The sequence below is a fragment of the Corvus brachyrhynchos genome, unplaced genomic scaffold (genome assembly GCF_000691975.1).
Source record: "Corvus brachyrhynchos isolate BGI_N302 unplaced genomic scaffold, ASM69197v1 scaffold4, whole genome shotgun sequence".
NCBI classification, from domain to species: Eukaryota; Metazoa; Chordata; class Aves; order Passeriformes; family Corvidae; genus Corvus; species Corvus brachyrhynchos.
The window spans coordinates 8,947,062-8,956,100 of NW_008237878.1; positions in this window are offsets into that span (position 1 = coordinate 8,947,062).

Here is a 9,039-nt window from a genome sequence, read left to right on the forward strand (position 1 = left end):
CCGTGATCCAGTGGGAGACCCGGTGGAGAGAGGGGGCCCCTGCTTCCAGGCTGGAGCAGCCTGGCCTTGGAGGACTGCACCCCGTGAAGAGTGACCCACACCGCAGCAGTTCTGGGAGGACTGTTTGCCCGTGGGAGGGACTCACGTTTCAGCAGTTTGGGGAGGACTGCTGCTCGTGGGATTTGGAACCATGCTGGAGAAGTTCACAGGGAACTGTCTCCTGTGGGAGGGACCCCACGGTCTCACAGGGGAAGGACTCCCCTCCCTGAGCAGTGGAAGAAAACCTCGGGTGATGAACTGACCAAACCCCCATGCCCTGTCTCCCTGCGCTGTCTGTGGGAAGGAGGGAGGGGCTGGGGGAAGAAAAGGTGTTTTAAGGGCTTATTTTAATTCTCATTATCCTCCTCCGATTTTGTTAGTAATAAATTCACTTTGTACCTTTAAGCTGAGCCTGTTTTGCCCTTGGAGTGTTTTCTCCTGGTCCTTATCTCAACTCATGAACCCTTCATTAAGTTTTTCTCTTCTCTGCCCAGCTGTGGCAGGGGAGTGTGAGCGAGTGGTTTTTGTGGGTGCCTGGCATTTGGCCAGCATCTAACCACGACAGCTTCTAGTGTGAGATATAAATGAGTGAATGTATGGACACTCTGATTTTGGGTTGATCACTGCCTTTGGTTCAGCCTTCTTTCTTTCATGATCATTTATGGAGAGGGGCACTGCCCAGTGACTGTGGAATCACCTGCCAGCAGGTCATGTATTTGAAAATAATGTTGGGCTTAAAAATTGTTTCCATGTCCCATTTTCATGGAATAAACATGGATTTATCTCCTGGAATGATGCTCTGTTTTCTGCTATTACCAAGAGGTTAGCAGCTGTAGAGGTTCTGCTGCATGGGGCAGAGGTGCACAAACAGGACAGTTCCAGCTAGATATGGGGAGCTGGTTGTTGTCTACTGACACAAATTGCTCTACAACTCAGATTTTAGTGTCTTCCTCTGAAAATGAACTGGATCAAGCTTTTACAGTCCATATACAACATGCACTAGCTCTGGCCAGATGCTGCCTGTGGCAGTTTTGCTGGTGGAGTTCAGCAAATGCTGATGCATGTCCATGAAAGATAGAAACGTGCTCTCAATGGATGCTCCTGATATCTTTACTCCTGGTGAATAATGAAAACAAACACATTTCTTCCTACCTGTGCAAACCAGTCTCAGGATGGAAGCAATATGAAAAGCCAGCGTCTCTTCTCTTGTAATGTCTAATAGCAACGTCTAATTCTGGATTTTCAAAGCTCTTGCCTTAAGGTGATGCTGTGATATGGAGCATGTTTGTGCCCAGGCACTGCCACGAGAGCAGCTCAGCACAATTCCGTATGCAGAGAGCTCCTGGGCTGAGCTCCCCTTGGAGTTCATCAGCAGGCACTAAAGATGTGTCATCCTTTGAGTTATCTCTTACTTTTAACTTAGCTTTCCTCCATGAAAGCTGTTTTGGTCTTAACTCCAAAACACTACACAGAATACTGCATTTTGCAGTGCTTTGCCACAGAGTTTTGCCAGGGGAGTGGTGGGGAGGGTGAGGAGATGAGAGCTGCCTTTGGGGCTGTGCCTGCCTTCACCCCTCAAGTGTGTCATGTCTTTTTCATCAGCAGTTTTCTTTGTGCCACTCCCAAGTTTGCTTCTCCCAGGGATTTTAAGAAATGGCCACTGCCCTCTTGGACTGAGCTGTGTGGGAGAGCAGCTCAAGTTGGTCTTGGGTGTTTGCAGTTTGCCTCTTAAATCTCTCCTTGGAGGATGCTGCTCTCACCATCTCCCATCTTGCATTGAAGGGGAAGTGTCCTGTTACCTTTCCCCTCTTGAATGTGCAGGCATTATGTTTCTTTTCTGGTTGTGACTGAGGTTCACTCTGTGGCAGAAACGTTTGTGGGGCAGGGAGACAAGGAACTCTGTTTGGCAGCGTGAATGTGCTCCCAGCCCACTCACAGCAGCCTCCCCTCATTTTCTGGGGAAGATTTCCCAAAAATCAGGGTGGTCTCTCAGCCGCTGGCATTGAAAGCCTCCTGGAGACTCTGGCTGAGGTGCAGCCCAGCTCCCCAAAGGCAGCAGGAGTCCTGCACTCTTCTGGCAAGCTCTCAGGGCCAGCACCCTGGGCAGCCCGAAGTGGTGGGTTCGTGTCACCCAGCCCTTCAGAGATGAGTCCTGTTAATGATGTGTGTAAAGACCTCACGCTGCTGAGGCCACGATGCTACTCCAGAAATTCTGAGCTAATTGCATGAAGGGTGAAACTCCAGTACAGTAAGGATTGATTCAGCCTCAGGCTGTACACAGCAGAGAACAGCTCATGGAAACCAAAGACTGGGCCTGTGATTGCAGACCCTTAATGCAGCTGAAATACCATGATGCCTGACCTCATTAGAAAAAAGTCACAAAACACATCTCCCTGGATTGTTCCTTGCTGTGTGCAATGAAATAGTGGAAACTCAGCCAACCAGCCAGGTATTCCTCCCTCTCCTGCAGAGTACTGTGTTTTCCTATCTGCCTGGGAAACACTGGTAGATCCAGAATGAGCTCCTATAAGCTCATGGGGAGAAAAACATAACTTAGTAATTAATACAGAGACGTAAAGTGATTGTGGCCACAATTCTAAAAGCTGATACTGGGTGTGTGGGGGGAGGGAGTAAGGCAAACAAGCAGGGTACATACAGTGTCTTATCAGTGGCCAGGAGAATTTGTAAGGGTTAGGGTTAGATTCTAATATTATAAGGAAGTTAATGCACTGCCAGTGCACAGTTGCAGGCTCCCAGCTCATAGTCTGATAGTCCCCAGCACAATTCTCCATCCCCTAGCAAACCTGGTGCAGTTCAGAGCATAAGTTTGGGTTGCTCACAGAGTGGGATGGACTTTGCAGATGGTAATGTCGTGCCTTTGCTTTGAATGCCCATCAGCTTCCCTAGCACAGACAAGTCCCTGCTGCTAGCACCAGACAGCTCTTACTCCAGCCTGATTGTTTGGATGCTGAGGTCTCTTTGGATGCTGAGGTATTTGAAATTCATGTATGGGAAAGGGGGAGGAATGCTGGCATTTCCATGCATGTAGCTTAGTTCTTTACAGTGGTTTTCTGCAACCCATGAATCATAGATGAAGTATTCCTACAAGGTACCTTGGTCTCTACAGAGATACCTTTGCAGTGGAGGAAGCAGGGTGCTGAGCAGCAGGACTGTGGTCTTTGTCTCTCAGTTCAGCACAGGTGGTCCCAGCAGTGCAGAGTAATCTTCCCTCTCACAGCTGCAGTGGAGGCAGGGGATCAAGGGGACGAGGGATTTGGCTGGCATTTGTGGGCTAAGGATGACTAATGCTTCCCTGTCACTACCTCATCACCACTTGCATCAGCCAGGACCGTGGAGCAGCTTGGTGCAAACCAGCCGAGCGTTGGCGGCGATTTGTTGTGTCATTAGCGCAGCGTGAGGCGCTGTGGCCACAGGCTCCTGCTGGGGTGTGGCACTGAGGGGTGCTGCCTGCAGGGCCTGCAGACCCCTCTGGGACATCCCAGGCAGCAGCTCCCATCTGCACTGCCTGCTGAATGTCAGTGTGAGCCTGTTAAGAGAGGCCGGGGGGAGTGCGGATGGCGGCGCAGTGGGCAGTGATGGATCATACGCCGGAGAATGATTGATTTACTTATTTAGGGCTCTGTTCAGCAAAGATTTGGATCTGTGGGGCTTGGGCTTAATAAGACTTGGGGAGATGAGGCTATTACAGCAGCAGAGGAAGCCACCAGTGCTGCAGGCATTTCACAGCATGGCACTGAGGCATTTATTTAACCCGCTGCACAGCCCTGCTGCCAGCAGGGAGCCCTTTGTCCTGCCACCAGGCTCAGCCACCGTGAATGTTTCAGGTGCTGCATGGAGAAGGGTCCGGGAAGTTCAGGTTTGGAGGCTCTGGTCTCAACCCAAGCCTTACAGCAGCACTGCTGGGCAGATACAGCCCCTCATTGAAGCAGCTTCTCCATTATGGTTCAACTTTTCTGCAATGCACTGAAGGAAGGAGAGTTGTGTCATGGGCTTTGTGAATGAGAAGGACCATCCTGGGACTAGGGTGGCCCTGGGGCCACCTTGCCAGTCACCATAACCAACTGAGTAATTTGGGAGACCTTGCGAAATGCCTGTTAGCATGCCCCAACACTAACTTGGACAGAGAGACACAAGCTGAGTCACCCTGCAAACCTCTGGTACGATGTAGCCCAAACTCCATGTCCAGAGGCATTGTTATGGACCTTCTGGATCTGAGTACTTGTCTGTCCTGGTCCAGTTTGGTAGGAATTGCCAAGCCTAATCAAGCTAGTGACTCCTGGGCTCTTGAGAAGGAGGTGACCTGCTGAGGGAGTTGTGGAAGGCCCTGGGCAAATAGCCAAATGAAATCCCTGGGGAGCTGTCACTTCCTGGCAGCAGTGTTTGGCCTAGAGCATCAGCTTTGTCTCAAGCAAAAATGCTGTAAAGCACAGTCATAAAGCACAGAAATTTTTAGGAGAAGGTCTTGAAAATTTCCCTGTTTAAAGCACTACCCGAGGAGAGCAGCTGCTCTTCCTTCAGCTGACTTTCCTGCAAGAGAGTTGGAGCCATCCCCTTCCTCCTCCAGACAGGTCTTTGCCTGACAGCAGCAGCAGACTGCGTGGCTCTCCTGCATGTCTCTAGTCTGCCAGGACACCCTTTAGTTTAATTACCTCCTCTGTGCCCGTTTAGCTTTCTGAGACTGTTTCTCGGCTGCAGCTGCCAATCTGAATACTCACCTGGAAAAGAAAACCAAACCAAACCAAACCTCTATTAGAAGTAGCCAAGTTGTTCGTACAAACCGATCGGGTGGGGACTGCATCACCTGAGGGCTCTCAGTAGGAGAAAGAACTTCACTGCTTAAGAGAGGGATGTAAAACTGTGGGGGTGAGCTGGAAGGCACAAGTGGAAAAAAGACCTTCATCTGGAGGATGCTCTATCTACCTGTGAGAGGTGTCTGCAGTTCTGCCTAGTCTGCTAATATCTCACTCATTGGGTGGGTAGGAGAATAGACAAATGAATGGGAATAAATCAGAAAAGCTGGAAATGTAGGGTGTTATCTGCAAAGTGCAGGTGGAAGAAATGTGTTCTCTCTTAAAGACTTCCCACAGATTTCATTCCCTTGTGTCTTTTCTTTTAATGTCAGTGCTTAAAAATAGGACTGAAGAAGGAATATAACATTTTTGCTAGTGTTAAGCTGGCAGCTAGTTAGTGCTGGCTACTTATTGTATAGGCCAAATTGCTCAGATGAGTCCTGCTTTATGGAGGTACAAAATGGCTGCTGCTCTCAGGAAGAGGGAAAATTGGGAATCTTTTATCTTTTTTACTTCTTAGGAGGCACGGTGACCTGCAATGCCTTAGCTTAGAGTAATGAGTCTCTTGTATCTGTGCTTACCCACCAGATAACAGCAGGTCAACTGGGTTCCTGGTAGAGTTGGCGAGGCTTAAATAAGGACAAGCAATTCCTCTAATGATCTCTGCTGCCCTCCTGGGGGAGGCTCACCTAGGATAATGCTGTCCCCTGCTGAGTGACCACTATCATCCTTTATTTCCAAATCTGCTTCTTGCACTTCTGTGGTTAAGGAGGATTTAAGACCATTAGCAAAAGGCAGTGTGCCTTCTGGGAGAGGTTTGGCCCTGTGATGTGCTTCCTCCTGGATGCTGGTCTGAGCTCTGTGCCCCTGAAATACCTAAACACATGTTTGAGAACATCTGTGGGAAAAGACTCTGCATTTGTCAGCTGTTTGGTTTAGCTGCCTGCTGGAGCAGAGTCTGCTCATCACCTCTGATGTGCTGTGCTGTGCTGCCTGGAGCCTGAACATGCTACTGCTTTTGCTGTGCATCTGATTTTAAGTTCAAAAGTTACTGGTTTGGGGGAGTGGTGTAACTGTCTGGGTGGTTTTGTGATGGACAAGGGGAGCAGGAGAGCAGCTGGGATCCAGCAGTGGTTGTGCAGCAAGGTGAACCTGGGCTCAGATTCACTGGCTGAGATGAGCAAGTTAAAGGCAGAAAAAATGGTGACATGAGGGCAGGTGGAGAAAATGGGGACACTGTGTCTCTCAGGGACTCCCACCCCTTCCTCCACCAGTGGGTGTGTTGGGTAAACTGGTTCTTCCAACCTCTGGTACCTTCCTTCGTGTGATGAGGAACACTGGACTGAACTGCTCCCATGTGAAAGTGTGTTCTCTGCAGTGGCTGGAGCTCAGTGACCCAAGGAGAGAGGTAACAGAGGAATAAATCCTTGGTGCATGGGTAGTGCTTCCCTGCAAGGGCATACAGCCCCCTCCTGTCAAAACCTTTGGAGAATTAGTTTCATTTTAATTTAAAATGCATTTAGAAACCTCAGTGTGGTGAGATGGGATTCCTCTTTTCATCTACCTGCAAACCAGCTCTTCCTATCACATCCTGCTCCTTTCCCATAGCCAGCTTGTCAGCACAGATATGCTGCAGAGCATGACTCTCAGTGGCTGAGGGAGAAGCAGACAGCCTGTCTGCACAGCCCTTGCTCTCTCCATAGTCTCCTCAGATCAGTTCTGGGCCAGCCAAGCAGCTCTTTTCACTGGTAGCATCAGAGGATGCCTTTGCCTCTTGTGGGCCAGGCACTGGCAACACCCCATTGGCACAAGCAGTTGCTGGCACTGCCAGTTCAGGGGTGCATAAAGTACATTTGTGGTGCCTCAACAAAATATATCCCTCTTTCCAAAAACTATATGAGATGGAGCAGCACTTTCTGTTTATGCTGCCTCCTGCCAGGCTTTTTAGCATTATTTATTAGCAGCTGGAGAAGAGCTCACCAGCCAGCAGCACCTTCCCTTCGAGCCCTGGTCCATGCTGTCCCTCATCATGGCAGGCTGCCCACTTGCCGAGTGTGTTTGCCTTGCTGTTCAGCTGTTTCAAGGCCCTGCTCACCAGCTAGGATTTGGAGAGATTAATAATGTCTCTTTTCTGTACAATGTCCTTGACAATCCAGAAATCCGCCCATTTGCTGTTTTGAGCAATTAAAATGATGACATGGACATCCACCCCCATGCAACCAGTTGGTGAAAGCGCTCTGTGATGGAAACTCCAGTGCTCAGTGAGTGAATCTGGGTGTAGCTTGGCACAGAACAGCCCTGATGACTTCCCAGGCCGACACTGCTTTGTTACTCAAACACAAACATCTAAACCCAGCACTGGCACTGCCAAGGCCGGCTGCTGCTGTTGGGTAATAAATCAGCATGTTGGGGTTTGCTGCTCTCTTTGGGCAGCCAGGAACCTCGACGGATGGCAGGGCTTATTTATTGATTGCCCTTCAGATCAGAAACTGGATGGCACCACAGGGAGCTGGTAAGGGAGGAAAACCCTTTAAAATAACACTGTAAGTGCTCCTTTGCAGGATTAATGAGCAGGAAATGGTAATGTGTGTTCACAGGATGCACAGAAAAGCAAAAGCTGATAAACTTGCTTGGGTTCCCCTTCCACATAGGAAATTCTGCTTCAGCAGAAGTGGAAATGCTTGTTTTAGTAAATGTTGCTTTATTGCTGGGGTCTTGTAGCAGAAAAGAATCTATATTCTTACACAGAAGTTTTGGGAAAATTGACAATTGTTTGAAAATATGAGGGGAAACAATAAACAAAAAAGGATGATGAGAACTTGGAGTTGGCAGAAGTGGAAACCTTTCCTGTTGGCTACTTCTTCCCTCAGGTCTAGTTTGCAAAAGGCATGAAATGCAAGCTCTGTTCTTATTTCCTGCATAGCTGGGAGGCATTCACCAAGGCAAATGGCTGAAAGTGTCCAGCAGGGACAGGTTCCTGTCTCTGTAGTGGCTACAGCACCATGAAGCATCTCCCTGAGTCACCTCTCTCTGTGCCACACACTCCCATCCTCAGCAGCTGGTCTGGTCAGTGTGAGAGAGCAGAGCAGGTTGTGATCCCGTTTATCACTTTGTTGAGTGCTTGGAACTTCACTCCAAGGTTTTGTGTGGCTCTGGTGTACTTCCAAAATGTCTGGGAGAGTGGCTGAGACACTGATGCACAGATGTGCAATGAAAGTATAAAGGCCTGTGCTGTCATTTTAGAAACATGTGGTGTTCCCTTGGTTTGCCAAACTCTTGCAATTATCATAACACCTGCAGCTTTCCTGCAATCCAATCCTGGGTGCTTTTTTCCTGCTTGCTCAGCTCATTTCTAGCTGCCTGTCACCTGGGAAATGCCCTCTCTAGCACTGAGGTTATCATTCCTGGAGCAGCTCCTGGGAGCAGGGTGGGCGGCAGGCGGGGAGCTGGGATTACTCCCTGCTTCCCTGGGGCATTTTGTGATCCTGGCTTGTTGCTTTTAACCTTTTGTTTTAGTTTTTGTAGTGAAGCTTTACCTGTAAATCAACCGAAGACAAATGTCTGGGTTGCCTTAGCCAAATCTGCAGGCTCCGATACCATCTGTCTACCTGACACAAGCCCTGACAAACCTTTTTCAACCTGTTTAGTTGGAATACCGTTACCAGAAGGTTTTGATAATGTTACTCTTGATAAGTACTGGCCATACGACGATCATCATGTATCTCCAACTCCCAGCCATAGACACCAAACTTATATTGATAATTCTAAAATTGATAAATCTGACCTTCAAGAGCTAGAAATCCTAGGCTCGTTAACTATGGATACCTGCTATTTCTTTCACTTCCTAGGAGAAAACGGTCCTCATTTAAACGTTACCCCATATCACCCAGCTTATAGCAATGTAACTTCTTGGTGCAACCAAGCTAAGCTTCTTATATATGACGAACCTCATGCAGATCGTTTTAACAAACTTCCTATTCGATTCCCTAGAGGAATTTGGCTCATCTGTGGAGACAGAGCCTGGCAAGGTATACCTTCAAAAATAGATGGTGGCCCCTGTGCTCTGGGACAACTTACAATTATTGCTCCCAGTGTCAAAGAAGAATCAAAAAGAAAAAACAGAAAGATTAGATCTTCCTGGGGACATCAGTATGAGAGCGACTGTGATAGTGACTTTCACCCTTGGAAC